Source organism: Rhinatrema bivittatum, chromosome 12 (genome assembly GCF_901001135.1).
Source record: "Rhinatrema bivittatum chromosome 12, aRhiBiv1.1, whole genome shotgun sequence".
Taxonomy (NCBI): Eukaryota; Metazoa; Chordata; class Amphibia; order Gymnophiona; family Rhinatrematidae; genus Rhinatrema; species Rhinatrema bivittatum.
The window spans coordinates 12709464-12730897 of NC_042626.1; the positions used below are offsets into that span (position 1 = coordinate 12709464).

At 46.7% G+C, this 21434-nt stretch overlaps 1 long non-coding RNA gene across 1 annotated transcript; it reads right to left on the reverse strand.

Annotated features, from left to right (window-relative positions):
* Nucleotides 1–7355: 7355 nt before the first annotated feature.
* On the reverse strand, nt 7356–19918 carry LOC115074403. The gene is made up of 2 exons (XR_003852236.1): nt 19745–19918; nt 7356–11231 (listed from the first exon to the last, which is right to left on the reverse strand). It is a non-coding gene; the product is annotated as an uncharacterized LOC115074403 (long non-coding RNA).
* Between the last annotated feature and the right edge of the window lie 1516 nt (nt 19919–21434).

Sequence of the window (21434 nt, forward strand, 5' to 3'; positions counted from 1 at the left end):
CCGAGCCCTAGGGAGCCCCAATGGCTTTCCCTGTTCCCTCTGAGGCCTCTCCGAAATTGGAGCGGCCTCGGAGGGAACTTTCCTTCCGCCCCCCCCCCCCCCCCCCCCGCACCTTCCCCTCCCTTCCCCTATCTAATCCGCCCCCCAGCCCTACCTTAATCCCCCCCCACCTTCCTCCGGGCAGGCATAGGTTGCACGCGCCGGACAAGTGCCGGCACGCAATTCCCGGGCCCAGCGGCAATGGAGAGGCCTCTGGCCGTGCCCACGCTCCGCCCCCCCAGACCGCCCTGCCCACGCCCCGCCCACTTTTCAAGCCCCGGGTCATACACGCGTTGCCGGGCCTATGCAAAATAGGCTCGGCGTGCGTAACTCCCCTGCGCACGTAAAACCAGCCGGATTTAGCGCGCAAGCTTTTAAAATCTGCCCCAATACGCTGAAGTTACCTATACACATTACAATCTAGCACTGCCATACTTAAAATGTTTAAAATCATGAGAGGTCTAGAACGGGTAGATGTGAATCGGTTATTTACTCTTTCGGATAGTAGAAGGACTAGGGGACACTCCATGAAATTAGCATGGGACACATTTAAAACAAATCGGAGAAAGTTCTTTTTTACTCAACGCACAATTAAACTCTGGAATTTGTTGCTAGAGGATGTGGTTAGTGCAGTTAGTGTAGCTGTGTTTAAAAAAGGATTGGATAAGTTCTTGGAGGAGAAGTCCATTACCTGCTATTAAGTTCACTTAGAGAATAGCCACTGCCATTAGCAATGGTAACATGGAATAGACTTTTTTTGGGTACTTGCCAGGTTCTTATGGCCTGGTTTGGCCTCTGTTGGAAACAGGATGCTGGGCTTGATGGACCCTTGGTCTGACCCAGTATGGCATGTTCTTATGTTCTTATGTTCTTAATTAGTTCATAATCAACAAAACACCTTATACAGCTTGGAAACTATTTTGCTTGTGAGACCAGACCTCACATATAATGTGAGAGAACTTTTTTTGTGTGTATATACTCTCACTTCTCCAAAGGTATAAAATATCTATTACTACATGATTAGCATCATATGTAGTCTTCTTTAAGCTTTTATAATAATTGGTCTTGGTTTCACTAATTTTTTAACAATGTTTTTTAAATTTGTATTTTTTTTTTAGTAACAGTTCACGTTGAGCGATTAAACGCTGAGGGAACGATCATAATATTATGAGCGTTTAATCGCTCAATGTGAAATGATGTGTTACTAAAAAAAATACAAATTTAAAAATCATTGTTAAAAAATTAGTGAAGCCAAGACCAATGATTATAAAAGCTTAAATAAGACTACTTGTGAGACCAGACCTCATATATTATGTGAGAGAACTGTAAAGAATTTTCCAAGCTGTATATGGTGTTTCGATGATTATGTATTAAGTGGTTAAATCGTATTAGCAGTTCGAGTATATAAATAAAATTAGTTAGCAACGCAAGTCTCAAAAGCTACATTAAAATAATGTCTTAATCATTTTTCCAACAAGATAATTGTCAATATTGGACAAAACAGCCAGAAAATGATTCCAAACATCTGAGTCCCTGTGAGAAAGGTCTCTCTTCCTTGTACCTCTTAATCTAATCTCTTTTAAAGAGGTTAATACAAAGAGAGCTTCATGTGAGGACCTCAGATCCCTTAGAACATAGGGCAGCAGCATCTCCCGACGAGAGCTAATAAGAAATCATGGCAAGCTCTAAAGACCGATGGGAGTACTTTGAACTGAATCTGCAAACATGCAAGCAGCCAATGAAGGTCTTCCAGTAGAGAGCAAGATGGTCCCATGTGTGTGAAGCTCACTCATCATCCTTGCTGCATTGGTCTGAATATCCTGAAGGCCACATTGAATGCATTTAGGCAGTCCCAAATATATATGCAGTACAGTGAATCTCCGGTGTATGCACGTTTATCGTATGCACATTCATTGAGGGTATCCAGAAAATTAGATTGGTTGTGGAGTCCCCAGGACAGGTTTGGGAAGCCCTGTCTTAGAGACAACCACCTGAAGCCAATATCTATCCAAGTGACCAGAAGGAGGTCATTTTCAAAAGGTTTTTATGCGCATAAATGAGCTTTTGAAAATTGCTACAATATATGCAACTTTTACGTATGTAAATCCTCTTAAAAATCACATCCCAAGTTTGCATCTGCTCAGCAGACCTATGTGACCAAGGACAATGGGCACGTGAGTATTTTTTAATAAAGCAGCCTTTGAATTTTGTTGTAGACTTTTACCATTCTTTCCTAGGCTGCCTCTGCCAACTTGTTGAATTATTTATTTGAATACAGTGCTATTTAGGTGAAGTTATGCATACATTGTAGCTAAATAAGTTAAATACTTGATTAGGATATTTTAAAATGAGACTAAGAGATGCTGTTGCAGGACACTGCAGGAGCTGGGAACTAGAACATAAGAATTGTCATGTTGGATCAGAGCAAGGTCCATCGAGCCCAGCATCCTATCTCCGACAGTGGCCAATCCAGGTCATAAGTACCTGGCAGATCCCATAAATTAGATCTAATTCCTGTTACTCTCAGGGACAGTAATAGCTTTAGTTTCCCTGCCTAATAATGTGTTATGGACTTTTCCTCCAGGAACTTGTCCAAAACCTCTTTAAACCCCGCTCTGCTCGTCACCTTCACCACGTCCTCTGGCAACAGATTCCACAGCTTGATAGTGCGCTGAGTGACAAAGTACTTTCTACGATCTGTTTTGAATCTGCTGGTTGTTAGTTTCATGGACTGTCCCCTTGTTTTAGTATTATTTGAAAGGACAGTAAATAATCGTCCTTTATGAGTTTATAAAAACTTTTATCACGTCCCCCCTCAGCCGCCTCTGTTCCAAGCTGACGAGCCCTCACCTGCGCAGCCTCTCATCGCAGGAGAGATGTTGCATTCCCTTTATCATTTTTGTTGCCCTTCTCTGCACCTTTTCTAGTTCCTCTATGTCTTTCTTGAGATGCAGCCACCAGCACTGCACACAGTACTCAAAGTGTGGTCGCACCATCAATCGATACAGAGGCAGTCTGATATTTTCCAATTTATTCTCCATTCCCTTCCTACTTCTCCTTATCTGTGTAGTAGTACAAGAGAGATACCTACTACTTAATTGGCAGGTAAAATCAAATTGATTTCCCTTTTCATTTCAACTTGAACTTTTTAAGAAAAAAATTAAGTCATTAGCTCTGTCACACTTGGGCATCTTGAAAGGTCCTGCCCTGCAGACCTGTGCCCTGAGCTGGGTATCCATCTACGTTTTCCCATTTTCTGATGGAGTTTGCAATTGGTCCTCAATTTCCGGCTCTTTCAGCTGGGATTCTGGGGGCTGCATCTCTGTTGCGGGTCCTGTACAGAAAACGCCTGCCGCCAGGGTGGCCACCTCATGCAGATCAGCCTGGGTCAGCTCGAATCGGGTGCCACTGTGTGCGTGGAGATGCAATCCTGCCTTTTCTTAGGGAACTCAGAGCCAGCCCTCCGTGCACGCCATGGAGGAAAAAAACCAGGGCTGCATCGGTTACTCTGCTAGGAGTGAAAAAGGCCGACTGCGAGCATCTCTTATTCTACGACTGTAAAATTATGTGTGTACATGCGAGCGCGCAGCAGATCGTGCAAGAAAAGGGGGGAGGAGCCGTGGCGTCCCAGGGCGAGGCCAACATTTACGCTCATAAATCCTGATTTTATAACCAGCGAACACAGCGCGCAGAGGGCGGTTTCCTGCGCATCTTTACCTCTGCGCTTTATCGGGTATAAGTCAGAATACAACTCTTTATGGCCAAAAAGTGACTGGGTGAGGGATCTGGGTAAATGAGGGGGGGAGGGGGGTGCAGGCTGAAGAACCAGAGGGGTCCTGGTGACCTAGGGACAGACTGGGCAAACCGGTGGACCTAGTGCTCATACTGGTTGTTCCCTTCACATGCGCAGGTCTTAAAATTCGCTCACGTGCGCATGTGACAGCCGACGGGTCCTAAGGAAAGATACACGAAGGACGTTTTCTGGAGTAACCGCTTTCATATTAGGAGCACGCGTGCATGCGGGCGCTAGAGGCATATTTCAGAGTATGCACGGGCAGCGGCGAGGACGATTCGAAACGTGTGCGCGCGCACCTGCCCGTTTTGAAGTTACCGTCCCTGTGTAACAGTCTCGTTTGCACGTTGACGGAAACACAAAAAGATCACCCACCTTCTGCCCCCTCTGTCCCTTCTACCAGCAGAAAAAATAAATAAATCTCTGTTCCTCTAACAGCAAGCTCTGCATGTGTCTCCCTGAGCTGCACTGTGTAGTCTAGAGAGGGCTTCCATGCTTTCAAATATTTATGAAAGAAATGGTTTGTTTCTAACGCCCATTTTTTTTTTCCAGATTCATCCATTTGTCTAATCCTGAGCTACGACTTTATCCGACCCCCTCCCCCCTCATTTGGCTGGTACCGCAATCCTCGCAGCCGCCAGCATAAAGGTGATCCCCTACCCCCCCCCCCCATCTGATAAATGCCCGCGACAGGCAAGCCTAAAAGAACAACGTTGGGGGTCAAGGGTGAATGTTTATGAATGTGTGATTCGTCTCGTTTACCCCAGAACGTACAACCCGCCCCCGTGCAGACGGGAACCCACCTGGCCATGCGGTAAGAGCTACGTCAGTCTTCTTCAGTATCTTGGAACAATCTTACAGCGTTCTCCACCACTGCTCGCTTTCGGATATGCAGCCGGTTCACCTCTGGCACCAGCAGATCAGGATCCCCCATTTCCATTCGTAGCACTAACGGAGCATCGCGTGCCAGAAGTACCGAGGAAACCGGCTCCTCTGCGGACCGAGGACTTTTCATTTAATAAAAGCTTTGCAAAAGAATCTTTTTCCATCCGTCTCTCACTTCTTAACCGGATTTGTTTCTCATCGATAAAGTGGGCAATTTGCATACAAGCATAATGATCTTTAATGCTTAAATGGTACTTACCAACCAGCCATGGAGACCGTACTGTTCTACCAGCTCTAATGAGTTACAACCCTTTTCCTTTCCAATTCCCCCAAGCCCTAGAGGCCATATTTCAAGGAATCCTATTCACTGAGGCCCCCTGCCCTTTCTGGGATACAGCAGGTACATGTTCAGCTGAAGCGCATTGTCCTTTGCAAGGTCTTGAAGGTGCAAAGCAAAATAAACTGGGGACGGGATGCTATAAACCAAGGTCCACTCAGCCTTAGGTTACTAAAATCACAGACCAAGTTCCTGGCGGGGTGCATGCATGCTCCAGGCAGCTCCGAGATTATAAAGCACAGAAGCCTGCAACTTCAGTCCTTTCAACATCTGGCTGTTTGGCTGCTCTTTAAGGAAGGCAATAGAGTGTATAGTTACCACCATCAATGGGATGAAATCCTTCCCACCAAACTATACAACCTACTACCTCACCTCCATAGAGCACAAGCACCTATTACCACTGGAAAGAGCCACAGGCAGTTCTGTCCTCTGCACCTCCGTAGGGCCACCGCCACCACCCAAGTCTGCCGCACTTCCATGGTGCCGTCTCCCCCACTCACATCTGCCATGTTTCAACAGTGCCACAGCTAACGCCTACATCTTTCACGTCTCCACAACATCCATGTTAACATCAACTTCTTAGTAGCGTATGAAATACCCAATAGCCATGCACACTTCTCTTCTGCCACAGTGCAACATTAAATTCTCACCTTCCAAGTCTCCAAAGTGCCACAGTCAGTCAATACCTAAATCTGCCACACTTCTCGGCCGATACCCTCAAATGTTTTACGTCTATTGTGCTATGGCCGATGCTCACATTTGCCTCTCTTCTGCCTTAATGCAGCACCTGCACATCACTGAGTCAGCCACAAAAATATGATGGCAGATGATGGTCTGGACTGGAATATGATCTGATCAGATTCCACCCTCCCTCTTGCTTTAAACTCCTTTCTTTCCATGCGATGAACGACCGCCTCCGGAGGAAAGACAGTAGATTGCATAGTTAGCTCAAAGGGAGGAAAGAACTCCACAACTATTCAATCTACTACCTCAGCCTCAAGGGCAGCAGGAATACGGCGACTGAACCTGGAGCAGCGCTGGTGAAATGCATGGCTGGGACTGCAGGACTACTGCGAGGGGCGGGATGAGCGCATCTCCGGCTGCAGCAAGCAGAAAGGAGGAAATCATCAGCTCTCTTTGCAGCAGGGGGCTTCCCATTTCACCTTCTCAATGGAGGCAGATTTTGAAGAGCATCCATCTGAAAAGAGATTCCAAGAGAAAGAGTTAGTCAACGCCAAGACTTTAAATGGAAAACCTAAACACTTTCTTGTCTCAAAAATATCACTGGAAAATTATTGCTGTCATCGGAACTGGAGCATTCCAATTGCTCTGTATAATAGAACATGGTAGTGCGTTTGCTGGCCATGAGAGTTTGCTATGTTCTTTGTGTTTTTTATTGGCTCAGCTGTTTCCTCCTGCTTCTTTGGGCTTCCAACTGAATCAGAACCGCGAGACTTTGTTTACAGCATCCCATCTTACTTTAGTGCAGCGACAGCCCTCAGCTGGGGGGGGGGGGGGGGCCACGTACCAGGGTCCCTTCAAAACCTTGCAATCATGGGCCCTAAATCCAGCCACTAGGTGTCGCTGTTGCAAAAGGATTAGAACTCCCTCTCCCCCGGGAGCTGTGAATGCTTCCTGTGTAGCATCCCCAGTCTTGACTAGCGAGAAGAGCAGAATCCTACCCTGGGAATCAAAGCCAAGTCCTCTTTGTATGACATTGCATAGCATGAGCACTGAGCCTCTAGGCTGGCCCCACTATATCCAAGTTCTATAACATTTTTTCTCTGTTGACTGAAATAACCTATACCACCTTCTGTGCATTTCATATGGAGCCCACGAGGCTCATGCTGTCTACAGGTACTGGGAAAAGTTACAAATGATAATATCTTCTACTGTGGAGTAAAGAGTTCTAGCAGAAGTACTGGCTCAAGAGAAAAGTGGGCTCTTGTCAAGCTGATAGCCGTTTTACTGGACCTACTTAAGGATTATCCAAGGATAGTGCTTCATGTGAGCTTCTGACACTAGAAACTTTATCTTTGGATAATTCTTATGCTGGCTTCATCCAATAAAAGTTATGACAGCCCAAAAATCCTCCATCTGGAGTCATAATGTGGTGAGTTCCAAAATGGCCGACACATGTAACCTATATTCAGCTCAGCTCAATGCACAATAGGATAGAACTGAAATTCAATAACCAACTCTCCTTTACAGACTCTTTACAAGTTACAGATGCTGTAATCCCCGGGACAGATCCATAATGACTGTCACCACTGTTGCAAGATGGCCGACACTGTTCCAAAATGGCCGACACATGTAACTTATATTCAGCTCAGCTCAATGCACAATAGGATAGAACTGAAATTCAATAACCAACTCTCCTTTACAGACTCTTTACAAGTTACAGATGCTGTAATCCCCGGGACAGATCCATAATGACAGTCACCACTGTTGCAAGATGGCCGACACTGTTCCAAAATGGCCGACACATGTAACTTATATTCAGCTCAGCTCAATGCACAATAGGATAGAACTGAAATTCAATAACCAACTCTTGCTTACAGACTCTTTACAAATTACAGATGTTGTGATCTCCGGGACAGATCCATAATGACAGTCACCACTGTTGCAAGACAGAACTTGTTCCAATTTGTGTTTCCATTTCATTCTCCTGTTGCCAATGGAAAGAGTTAAACCAGGTATCTGAACTGAAACCAGTGCTGTTTAACTTATGCATTAATAATCAAGAAAGGAAGATGTGAGCAAGGCAAATAAATCTGCAGATGACACAAAAATATTCAAAATAGTTAAAATACAGGCAGACTGTGAGGAACAACAGAAGGGCCTTGCCGAGATTAGAGAAGTAGGCATCTAAAGGGCAGATGAAATGAAATGTGGACAAATGCAAAGCTATGCACATAAGGGAAAATAATCCCAACTAGAGGTATACAATGCTGGATTACATATTAGGAGTCACAAACCCAGGAAAAGGATCTTGGTGTCACTGTGGACAATACATTGGAATCCTTACCTCTGGTTACAGCAATGGTCAAAAAAAGCAAATAGAATGTCAGGCCTGATCCAAAGAGGAGTGGAGACTTAAACCGAGAACATCATATTGCCTCTGGATCAAGCCATAGTGTGACCGCACCTTGAGTACTGTGTGCGCCCCATCTCCAGAAAGACATAGTGGAAATAAGAAAGGGTCAGAGAAGGACAACATAAATAATAAATGGGATGGAACAGCTTCTGAATGAAGAAAAGTTAAACAGGTTAGGGCTCTTCGGCTTGGAGAAGAGATGCCTGAGAAGAGGTATGATAGAGGTTGATAAGATCATACGTGGAATGATAAGATCATACGTGGGAATGATAAATAGGGAATGATTATTTACTCTTTCAGATAGTACAAGGACTAGGAGAGACTCCATGAAACTAACGAGTAGCAGACATACAACAAATTGCAGAAAATATGTTTTTCACTCAACGCACAATTAAGCTGTGCAGTCTGTTGCCAGAGGGTGTGGTCAAGTCTAAAAAGGGTTTGGATAAAGTTGCTGGAAGAAAAGTCCATAAGCAATTATTAGCCAGGTAGACTTGGGAAAAGCCACTGCTTATCTTAGGGAATGGGTAACTAGAAATGAATCTACTCTCTGGGATTTGCCGAGCACATCCTGGAGATCTGGCCACTATCAGAAACAGGATGCTGGGCTCGATGAACCTTTGGACTGACCAGCAGGGCACCTCTTATGTTCCCTGTGGCCAAGCTACATCTGGATTAGCAAAGAGAATCCAGCTTTGAGAGTATGGCCAAGGACGAAATCCACATCTACTACTAAGGACCCTGAGGACAAGTATGAAAGCCATGTCCAGGCTAAATGACCTGAAGTCTTCATGAATGCCTGAAGCCAGATTTAAGGAGCGGAGAAACGTCTGCGGTGCTATCAAAGCATCAGTTTTAGCAAACATAATCTTCAGGGCAAATTGCTGCCCGGCATCAAATGTATGCTTTAGGAAAATCTCCTGGGATGATTAAACAGGTAAGAGATCGGAAGAACACATGCAGATTCATTTAGCTCAATTTCTTTCCTTCAACACTAGTGGGAACTGCGGCTTTATGCGCCAACCTTACATTTGGCGCAGATGCAAAATTCATTCCACGCAGCACAATCGCCACTTTGCAAGAAAAAGGCTTTAGAAATGTTTGTGCCCAGAATGTAAATCTTGTCCCACAAAGCTTAGGCAGTCATGGGGCTAGCAACCATCATTAGGGGTTTCAGTCCTGCTGTTTCTATCGAGAACAGACCACGAAACCCAGAGTCCTTTTGGGCTGTGTAATGATTAAAAAAAACCACGACTGGAGACTGGAAGAGGATGTCCTGGTGTTTTTGAAGCTTCTGATCCCTCTCTCATCACAATACCTTCTGTTTTATGTATTTGCAAGTTTTATTTTGTGGGCGTTTCATCATATGCCGCACCGATGGTTTCGTATCTGTGCATTATAAGAGTGCATAAATAAAGTCATTCTCAGGGGAGCTCAGTCTCCAAGGGTCTGTCAGAGCAGTACTGGAAAGTTTTCAGGACAGGTTGCTGGAGACCTGCTGCTTTTACCGATGACTTGCGCACAGTTAGGCAGAGCCTGCAGCAATAGGTGGTAGGGGTATGAAGGCCAATAAAATATCATTTCGTTTCACTGGGGGAGGTTCTCGTCCGAGTTCTGCTTCACTGGGGCCTTTTTTAGTTTCAGCCAATGCTGCACACTAGAAACAAAAAAAATAAAATACAATTTTGTGATTTTTTTTTTATACCGTCATTTCATTTAAAAAGCGACCAGAAACAATAAAGACTATTGCCTACGTCATTTGAAACGAAAGCATACCCCCAACACATGGCACGCACGTCTGACAAAGACAGGAAATGGCAGAAAAACTGGATACTCAGCCTGATTCTAATCTACAGGCAGCGATGCTGGGTGGTCCCTGTTCTACTCTGCTCAGGGCAGGGCTCCCACCTCACTACCTAGCAGGCTGATCCAGTCCTGGTGGTCCCCATTGCATGCAAGGATTTGTAGATCAGATATTTTTTTGGGGGGGGGGGGAGGGGGGATGATGTCAATGTGAGAATCAAAAATACAAAATCACTGCATGCAGTGGAGATGGGGAGGGGGAAACCTAGGGCTGGATCAGCCCTGTTCAGTTTAGCTGGGGTGAGGGGGTCACCCTAGTCTACCTAGGAGGTTTTGAAGCCTCCGGCTCACACAGACTCCAGGAGGAGAGGCACCTGTGAGTCTGGGAACCATTCATACAAAAGCAGGGTCCGTGAGCGTGTGGCACTACCAAAGGAACATCATTTCAGTTTCCTCGTTATTTTTCTCTCCTCTATCCACCTTCTCCCCTCCCCACCCCCACCAACTGTTATAAATGTCCAGAAAATTGGGTTGATACAAATCCCAAACCACATAGCAATAGCTGAGCCCTATAAGATCACAGAAATGGCACAGAATGGGTCTGGTCCCCAGCACGTCACCAAGTGACAAGTTCTACTTGTAATTAAAGGGCCCTCCACAAAACTGCTAGCCCCCCCCCACTTTCTGAAAGAGACAGCAGAATGAGGTGACCGGCGTCCCAAAAGCAAAGGGCAGGCTGAGTCAGTCCTGGTTTCACTCATTGCATCTTGGGACTTGTAGTTCCAGTTGCTCCGGGAAAGGAAGGAAGGAAGGAACAGCTAGTCCACAGGTGCGATGGGGTGGGGATAAAACCAGGGTTGGCTCCCCCTGCCCCTTATGACACGGAGCCGCCTGGCCACCTTAAAGCTCCTCAGGGTAGTGCCAGCAACCACTGGCTTCCATTAACTACAATCAATCCACCGGTCCCCGAGAGTGAAACAAGCATTTTCAAGCGCTTTCACAGCTGCAAAGGCTTTGCTGCTGCTGCACGACAAACCTTTCCTTTCAAAGCTTCTTTCCAGTTGCATAGATCTGCACGCAGCCAGGCGCTTCCCGAGAACACCACAGCTCGAGTCTGGCAACGGATGGGGTGGGTTGTTTTTTGTTTTTTTTTTTTGGATCTCCGTCCTTTCAGCGTAGGCCAAAAAAATAAAAAAGAAAGCGAGAAGAACTGCCCACTCTGTCTCAGTTTTTGGTCCGATTCCAAGCAGGGCCCATCGCTGGCTGGCAGCTCATGACTACAAAGGGGAAAAAAAAAAAAGCAGTTTGCCTCCAAGATGGCCGCCCTGGTTAAGCAGTCGCAGCACACGCAGCCCTTCCCTTCTCAAGAGAGAGAGAGAGAGAGAGAGAGAGAACGCCACGGGCTTGGTGGCGGCCATCTTCCTTCGAGTCCACGACTGCGCAGCGCCTGAGGACGCCCGTCTGCCCGCTCCCATGTCTGGCACGGTGGCAGGGGAGGGGGGTAAAGGAGGTGGGGGGGGGGGAGCTGAGAATCGGGCCATCGGGCCCCAAGGCCAGCGGAGGCCCATCTGTCCCTGCCGGGCTTCCCTCCCGGACCCTTTCTCGTGGCCAGCGCGACTCGGACCTGCTGGTCTTAAAGAGAAAGTGCGCCCCCGCCGGCGTGAGGTGGCGTTTTCCGTCTGTTTCCGGGGGATTCGGTTCAACATTTCAGTTTGGAAGTCAAAAGAAAAAAAAGAAAAGAGAGAAATAAACTCCAAGAACTGCAAATCTGAAATACTGCCAAGGTTTGGGGTTTTTTTTTTTTTGTTTTTTTGTTTTTTGGAAGTCAAATTAATTCCAAGATCATCTTTTAAAGGGGAAAAAACTTGCTAAAATCAGCCGTGGCAGTGTCAAAGTCTCATTTTGGAAAAATATTTTAAAAGCTTTTTAACAAGCAAAAACATTTCACTATGAAACGTAGCTGCAGTACTGAACTGTCTCCCTGCCAGTGACTGATCTGCAACCCCCCCGGCTCCATGTCATAAGGAGCTTGCTAATCCAGTCCTGAGTTTTCCCTTTCAGTGAAAAAACAATGCTGGTGTAACAAAACACCGCTATTACTTGAATCAATAATTCTGACAAAGTGGTGTTATCTCTCTTCTAAACTATTATTAACATTATCTTAGACAAAGCAGGACTACAAATGCAGGTTCAAGCCAGGACTAGATTAGCCTGGTCATTAAGACTTGGAGCTTAGGTGGCAACCCTAGTTCCACTGCGATTCTCCCACCACCATTAGCAGGGAGAGCATCCCAAGAGATCGCACTCGCTGCCCTGAGAATGGAGCTACATGCGAGAAGGTGCGAGCAGATAGATCCTGGCACTCAGGGCCTGAGCGAGCCAGTCCTGGTCCCCACCCCCACCAATAAGAACATAAGAACATAAGAAAATGCCATACTGGGTCAGACCAAGGGTCCATCAAGCCCAGCATCCTGTTTCCAACAGTGGCCAATCCAGGCCATAAGAACCTGGCAAGTACCCAAAAACTAAGTCTATTCCATGTTACCATTGCTAATGGCAGTGGCTATTCTCTAAGTGAACTTAATAGCAGGTAATGGACTTCTCCTCCAAGAACTTATCCAATCCTTTTTTAAACCCAGCTACACTAACTGCACTAACCACATCCTCTGGCAACAAATTCCAGAGTTTAATTGTGCGTTGAGTAAAAAAGAACTTTCTCCAATTAGTTTTAAATGTGCCCCATGCTAACTTCATGGAGTGCCCCCTAGTCTTTCTATTATCCGAAAGAGTAAATAACCGATTCACATCTACCCGTTCTAGACCTCTCATGATTTTAAACACCTCTATCATATCCCCCCTCAGTCGTCTCTTCTCCAAGCTGAAAAGTCCTAACCTCTTTAGTCTTTCCTCATAGGGGAGCTGTTCCATTCCCTTTATCATTTTGGTTGCCCTTCTCTGTACCTTCTCCATCGCAACTATATCTTTTTTGAGATGCGGCGACCAGAATTGTACACAGTATTCAAGGTGCGGTCTCACTATGGAGCGTTACAGAGGCATTATGACATTTTCCGTTTTATTCTCCATTCCCTTCCTAATAATTCCCAACATTCTGGTGAGTTCCTCAGGTCAGCCGGAGAGGCAGTATTCACGGCCCCCTCGGTGAGTGAGGGAGCCACAGCCGTTCTGCGATGGTGACATCTGTTGGCCGGATTCGGGGCCTGTGATTGCAGGGCTCCGGAAGGATCCCTGGTGCATGGCCCCTGGAAGAGGGCCGTCACTGCAATGCGTGGACTGGATGGGTTGGGGCATCTGCCCCTGATAGTCCGAAGTCATCTGGCATCCCTAATACAGGAGCTACACTTACTAATTCCAGGATCAACTGGAGAAATACATGGAAAAGTATGTGCGCCAATACGCCGGGCACATGGTAACAGAAACTCAAAGCGGAAGGAAACACTTAGAGGAAATCCACTGTTCTCAGCACTGAGCAAGAGGAATTACCCAGAAACAATTCTGCCAGTTTCCTGTGAGGGCGGTTACACAGAAAATGTTCGTTATTCATATTAATCAAGGAATGATAAGGGTACAGTGGATACTGGCCAGAAATGGAGGCATGTGCTAAATGACCGTTCCAGTCGACTCATTATTCTATGATTTTTTTTTTTAATTTTAATCATCAGTGCCGGAATGTGATATGAAACCCGGCCAAGTATGCACCGTTAACCGTTGGTGTATGATAAGGCATGAATTATGAATTCCCGCAAGCACTCGAAATGTGCAGCCTGGCGAGCGCTGAGAAAGAGAGCACTGCTTTCTTGTACCCTGTGTGTTGTAAGGGTGTCAAACTGCACAGCTCATCAGAAGGCCGGCCTGACGCTGTACTCTACAGAGAAGATCCCGGCTCACTTCTGCTCTCTGTCACTCACTGTGTGTGACCTTCAGGAAGTCACTTAATAATGTGGCCTCTTTTGAGAATTGCCATCCCTGAGCTTGGTATTCACCATGGAGATAACACTCTTGGGTGAAGAGCGAAAAGGATCCAGACAACTTGTGCCGCTGTCAATGAAAGTTGGGGAGCAGCTACTTCCTGTTCCACTTCTCCTCCCACCCACCCTCCTCTGGCGCCGATAGGCCGGCGCTGGGAGGAAACAGGAAGCAGACTCACAATACAGGAAGCTGGGGGCCAATTGCTGCCATGATCAACAGTCCCATGGCCGCCATAATAACGTTCCTAAGGTTATTCCACAGAAAGGATGGCGGACGCATGGAACAGCCTCCCGGGGGAGGTGGTGGGGAGCCAAAGCAGACAGTTACGGAACTCGAAAAAGCCCGAGCTAGACACGGAGGACACTTAGCCATGAAAAACTGAAGGGAAAGTAGCCCCAGATTAAGACAAGCTGAAGCCCTAGACTCTGTTAGTTTAAGAGGCAGCATGGTATTACAAGGATTCATAAATGATCTGGAAAAGGGAACGAGTGAGGTGATCAAATCTGCAGATAACACAAAATTATTCAGAGTTGTTAAAAGAGCAATAGATTGCGAGGAAGTACGGAAGGGCCTTGGGAGATTGGGCCTCTAAACGGCAGAGGCAATTTAATGTGGAAAAGTGCAACGTGATGCACGCACGGAAAACTAATCCCAATTACAGGAACGCATTGCTGGATTACGTATTGGAAGTCACCACCCAGGCAAAGGACTCTGGAGTGCCTGGGGACAATACGTTGAAATCCTCAGCTCAGTGTTTGGCGACAGTCAAAAAAAAAAGCAAAAACAGGAAAGATGGGAACGATCCCAAAACGAATGGAGAATAAAACAGAAAATACCCCACTGCCTCTGTATCGAGCAATGTTGCGACCGAATCTTGTGCAGTGCTGGTCGCCCCCATCTCAGGAAAGACGTAGCAGAATTAGAAGAGGTGCAGAGGAGGGTGAGCGTCTCTCCAGTGATGCACAGGTGAGGACTCGTCAGCTTGGGAAAGAGACGTTGGGAGGGGACGGGATAGAAGTTTATAAAATCTCGAGCTGGGTGGAACAAGTAAATGAAGGACGGTTATTTACCTTTTCAGATATTACTAAGACAAGGGGACGCTCCATAAAAACTAACAACCAGCAGATTCAAAACAGATCGTACAAAGTACTTTGTCACTCAGCGCACAATCAAGCTGTGGAATCTGTGGCCAGAGGACGATGAGCATAGCGAGGTTTCAAAGAGGTCTGGACAAGTTCCTGGACGAAAAGTCCATAAAATATTATTAGGCAGGTAGTCTAAAAGCTATCGCTATCCTTGGGAGTGAGTGATAGGAATGAATCTACTTTATGGGATCTGCCAGGTGCCCGCGTCCTGGATTGGCCACTGTCATAGACAGGATGCTGGGCTCGATGGACCTTGGTCTGACCCAGCGTGGCAGTTCTTACGTTCTTATAGACCAAAAACCAAAAAGTAAAACTTGAAATTTAGTAATGTGTTTGCATTTAGCGTCCTCTCATAATCTGAGGCCCTGAGCTTGTTCCTAAAAGCACCATCGAGGGAAAGCCAGAGATTAACCGGGATCTACAGCACTGCACTGGGAAGTAAACTGGGCAGATTGGATGGGCCTTTTGCTCGCTATCTACCACCATATTCTGTTTCGGTCAAAGCCAGAGCTCATCAAGGATTGATGCAAACCCCACCATTAATGCTCAGCCCCTAATGGTTGGAAGCAGGGAGCGTGCGGGAGAGAAGAGACAGCTCTCTGCACACCCCGACCACCACACAGAGGGCACTGGGCCAGACGGACCTTTGTCATGACCCAGGTGGCAATTCTCATGGAGCAATCTAAGCCCAGAAATTACAGATGAATGCGGGACTTAACACCTTCATTTCATGAAATAGACATCTCAGCTGCTTTGAGCTATTTTTGAAAAGCAGATTCCCCTCGGCAGCCCCAACATGTCTGTCGTCTTGCAAAGACAGCAGTTTCGGTTTATTTTAGTTTCATGTCAAAACGATGCACTTCGCTTTCAAAGATCCTTCTGAATCTACAGATAAGCTTGGAATGGTCCGACTTCCCATTCCCTCTGCTTGCACAGAATATCCCCGGCGCTCTGGTAAATTTATTTGTTTGTTTTTTTTCAAATGGGCATCAAGGATAGAAGCATTACCGAGGTGAAACACAGAGATTTCTGGCCGGCCCCAGGGTACTAGAATTGTAACTATACCTAGTGACTTTTCACAAAGTAACACCTCTAAAACTGCATGTGATAGTCTTGGACGAAGAGTTTTATTTAAACAGGTGCAGTTCAGTCTCTCTGATTTCCTGCCTGGCTGGGTTCTTCCTGTTTTGGTTTTTTTTCGGTGCGTGATATTTCAGGGTGTTTTTCTGGCTTCAGAGTCCTGGCAGTGTATTAGCAGTTAAGGGCTCCTGGTCACTTTTCCACTCAACCAACCAGGCCTCTCTAGCCTGTGAAATTCAGCCTTGGGCAAACAAAAAAAAAAAAAAAACAATCCTGCACAGAAGTGGCAGAGTCCAAGATCCCCTGAGCTAGCTTAATTATCCCTTATTGCACTTTTCTTGGCTTCAACATCCCGAAAACAAAACCGTCTTCAAAAGACGAGCAGTTAATGATATGAATCTTGCAAGTAGGTAGCCTCACAAGAAAGAAGGACATTTTTATTTTTCGGGGGAGGCGGGCAAAGCGGATGCCTGCAATTGCCACGAGCTCGTGCCACTAACAGCCAAATCGGTGGCAGAATTGAAACCTGCGTGGGCCCAGGTACAGAAGGTAGCGGTAAGGACGAGGGAGGGAGATGACCGGAGCTCATGTGACATAGTGATGCTGGCAGTGTTGGTCACGCAAGGGGGGGGGGTGGGGGAGAGGAGGGCAAATATCTCCATAGGCGGCCATTTGCATTCTTTCAGGAATTTTTGCAGAATTGAGGGCAATGTTGCTGCGTTCCACAGGGCGACCGTCTCTACGCCAACCGGGGGCAGTAAGTCTTAGCGAAATGAAATCTTCCTGGAAACAAAGAGATGGCTGCCTCATTAGGAATATTTCTGAGAAATGAGCATTTCAGCGCCTAAAAGGAGGCGAGAGAGGGGACCTGCATCCAAAGCAAACAATTAGCTTTTGTGGTCCATGGAATGGGAATAACCTAATTGCATAGAAATATAGGAAAAGGGGTTCCAAGGTTTAAATCAAAACTTTTTTTTTTTTTTTGGAAATGGTATCAGATTTCAAATGTGCTTAAATTGTCAATCCACAGGCTCCTGCCCGCAATGGGCTTCGCCTGTATCAGAGGTGCCAGGCTCAATGAGGCAGTTAAGATAAAGGAGAAACATTTTCAAAAGAAAATGTTTATTCCAACCAAGTTTGCTTGGTTGGAATAAAAGTCAAAGATAAAAGCAGAAAATAGTTTTAGAAATACCGCATGTAGGATAGGTGGGAAAAGGGAAAAGGTTAATCAGCGGGCTTTCGCTATGATACAGGTGAAGCCCATTGCGGGCAGGAGCCTGTGGATTAACAATTTAAGCACATTTGAAATCTGATACCATTTCCAAAAAAACATTGGAACCCCTTTTCCTATATTTCTGTGGTATTTTCTAAGGTGTAATGCTTTTTTTTTGGAGATAAATTAATTTTGACATAAAGAGGATAACAGATGCCTTTCATACACAGACATTAAAAATTTTCACAATCTGGGAAAAGGCTATGCTAATGCTGGCTCTAACATGGCAGCTGGCTGAGGAGGGACAATAGCGAAGTGTCTTCTCAAATCTAGCCAACAGCCCGGTCTCAGCACAAGCCAACACAACGATGCTCTACCAAACATGCAAAGGCCACTGCCTGAAGCCGACGCAGCCCCATTTCCCTCCTAAACATTTCTCACCCATGGAAAAGTCTTTCAAACATGGACTCGCACAGAATCCTGAGGAAAAAAAAGCTGACTGCACCTCACTCTTCTCCCCAAAGCAGGCCCTTCCCTAGGACCTGAGGTAAAAATGGCTGACTGCCACAAGCAAGACTTCCCATGCCCTCTGATACACTAGGGCTCTCTTGATCCTGAGGTAAAATGGCTGACTGCCACAAGCAAGCCTTCCCATGCCCCCCGATACACTAGGGCTCTCTTGATCCTGAGGTAAAATGGCTGACTGCCACAAAACGCTTCCCATGTCCCACGACACATTGCGATTCTCTTTCCGATCTGAAGTAAAATGGCTAACTGCCACAAAGCTTCCCATCTTGTCGATACACGAGGTCTTTCAGGCCCGAGGTAGCATCGCTTCCCTTCTTGCCTGATCTACATGAGCACTCGCTCAGTCCTGACATAAAATGGCTTCGTATCTTCTCTGATACACTAGGACTCTCCCTCACCCTTCAGGTAAAACGACTGACTGCCACAAGCAAGGCTTCCCATCTCCCCAATACTAGGATCCTCTCTCAGTCTTGAGATAAAATGGCTGACTGACTCATGCAGGGCTTCCCAGCTTCTCTGCTCTATTAGGACTGTCAGTTCCAAGGTAAAATGGCTGACTGCCATAACCAAACCACCTGCCTCCACTCACACATCAGGACACACTCTCAGTCCTAAAGTACATGGCTTATTGCCATGAGGTTTCTGTCTTCCTTCGCATGTGCCAGGCCTCTTTCTGAAATCCCAAGGTAAAATGGCCAGCTGCCATGAGGCTCCTTACGTTCCCTCATACATGCCGGGACTCATTCTCTCGCTCACTTATTCCTAGGATATAATGGCTGACCACACTGCAAGACGAAGATATGAACAAAAGCCACCCACAAATTAAATCTGACCCAGCATCTTAACAGTTAAACATCTGAAATTTTTTTTTAAAAAAGGCGAGAGAGTCTCAGTGTCCACCATACCCAAAGTAAATAGAGAGCAATCTGTCGGCAATGGTTGGAGGCTCCTGCAGGAGCAGAGGCAGGAGGGGAAGGGGGGGGGGCACATCCATGGCTTCCGAGCCTCCTGCTTCCCCTATGGCAGCATGCAGCAGCCATGTTGGATTCTAAAAAGCCCGCGTGTGGAGACGCACAAGTCCATCCATCCCTCAGACCTGGCAAAAAATCACCAGTTCTTTTCTTTGTGTTTGTGTCAAGGTTCGAAAAAAATGACTCAACCTTTGTGTGAAGAAAATAAAATAAAATAAGGGCCTGAACACCACCAACGCTAGCCTGTGAGTGACTAAAATGGAAAGAGGAGGCTGAGAACAGGACGGGGAAGTGGAAGGCAGCAAATAAGCAGCTGGTAACAGCTGCACTTTAAAGATACCATTTTGCTCCCTTCCGAGATAATTCAATTTGATATTTTTTCCTCTTCCCACCTCCCCCCCGGCTCCTGAATTTTACTCTTTTTTTTTTTTGCAAGGCGAAGGCTTCGGAAGGTTTCGTAGGCCCAGTTTGTGAGAAAATGTTTCCCCTTTTTCGGCTTGGTGCTGAGAGACAGGCCGCCTCCGAGATGCCAGGAGTGACACAAGGGACGCATGGAAGGCCGAGGGGCACAGACAAAAGCTGGCACAAATATCCCCACAAGCAAACCATTAGATAAAGAACATTTCCCATACACTGGACTCTTGTAAACAGTTCACAGTCAATCCCTGAGAGCAGGGCAACCTTTGAAAATACATTTTCAGAAGAAAAAAATTAAAAAAAAAAAATTAAAAAAATCTTTTTTCCCCCGGCAAAACCTTTTCCAAACACACACACACACACACACACACATACACACACACACACATACATACACACACACACCCCTCCCGAAGGAACAAACATCTTTTGTAATCAAAGCAGCTTACACAATAAAGGCCCATATCTCCTCCTGCCCCAGCGTCTCTGTTCTCCTGGCATGGGTTATCAGAGCGTTGGGTTCGGAGGATCGCAGCGTGCAGGGCGGGCTGCGCTGCCTTAAAATACCTGGATGCCAAGGACATGGAACGGGTTTTACCGGGGAAGTCGCTGTCTGAGGTGGGGGACGAGGTCGGTTTAAAAAAAAAAAAAAAAAAAAGCATCCAGAATCCAAAGCAACAGGATGGAACGAACCCAAAAAAAAAAAAAAAAAAAAATTATTTGTGCTTCTCTGCTCTGGCCCGAAAAAGACAGAGAGAGAGAGAGAGAGCGAGAGAGACACAGCGAGGGAGACAACGAGAGAAGAAAGAGCCAGGAGAGGAGGGAAAGAGAGAAAAAGCGAAAGAAAGAGTGCGCCAAGCGGGAGAGCCTTGCAGCGAACGTTGCACTTAAAACGGGGAAGTGGCGGCAGGCCCAGAGAAGCCTTAATTTCAGCCTCTGCAATAATTCCCCTTTTACATACTCCCTGCCCACTCTGGCCCCGCTGCCAAGTCAGGGAGCTGGCACGGATCACCATCCAGCCTGAAAACAAAAGCCCTCACCCGGCCCTTGAATAGACACTGACAGTAAACAAAGTGACAGGCTCATCTTCTGCATGTTAATTCCCAGGGAAAGGGAAAGAAACTCGCAGACAGCCCCCCCCACCGCAACACACACACACACACACACATCCCTCTTATTCCCCAATCAGCCCTGTGCATAATTTACAGCTAGAAAGGACCCTTTTAATAAATATAGAGCTATCCACACCAGACCAAAAAAAAACAAAACAAAACAGCTGAATGAAAGAGTGAATTAGCAGGCCTGTCATAGATCTTCGGTGCCTCTCGCGGCGGGCTGCAACCACAGTCAGCGACGGGAGCAGGCGCCTTGGCAGGGGCTGCGAGTCGGGGGGCTGGAAGCCCGTTGCAGAGGAGTTGGCACCGATCCCAGGTGGGGAACTCGCCTCGCACATCCAGAAGACCCTGGCAGTCTTTCACAAGGGGCTCCTTAAGCTCGCCCGGCCGCCGCGCCAATGCAGAATGGTGCAGACGAGTCTATTAAAAGTGTTGGGTTTTTCCCAGGCGAAGGTAAGAAAATACAAGAATCAGAAGCACACCCACCCGCACACCCACCGCAGCGATGACCCCGGGGGGGGGGGGGGGGGGAGCTGCTGTTACCGAGACCAGGACCTGTAGCTCCGTGGGCTACGAGCGAGCTTGGCTTGTAGAGGGTGTCAGAAGAGACCCAGTTCAAATAAGAGGAAAACAGAAATGCAATTCTGCCCAGGACAAGGAGGACCAGCGCGACCCTCCCTCCCTCTCCCTTCCCACTGGATCTTTCCAGACCATCGTCCGGGAGAGAAACGTTTTACGGAGCCTAACCAGCTCGAGAATTAATATCCAATTAGCGAGGCGTTTAATGAGTGGAACAGAATTCTCGGCTGCCACATTGCTTTGGTCTGTTCGTTTTGCCTCTGACAGGCATTGCAAAAGCTACCCTGACTGGAGTGATGTCATTCTGTCAGGTCCCCAGCTGGAGTGATGTCATTCTGTCAGGTCCCCAGCTGGAGTGATGTCATTCTTTCTTTCTATTTTTCCAAACGCAATTGCCCATTGTTCTCTTAATTCCTTGGTTCTCAGAAGGGAAAGTTCTCTGTGC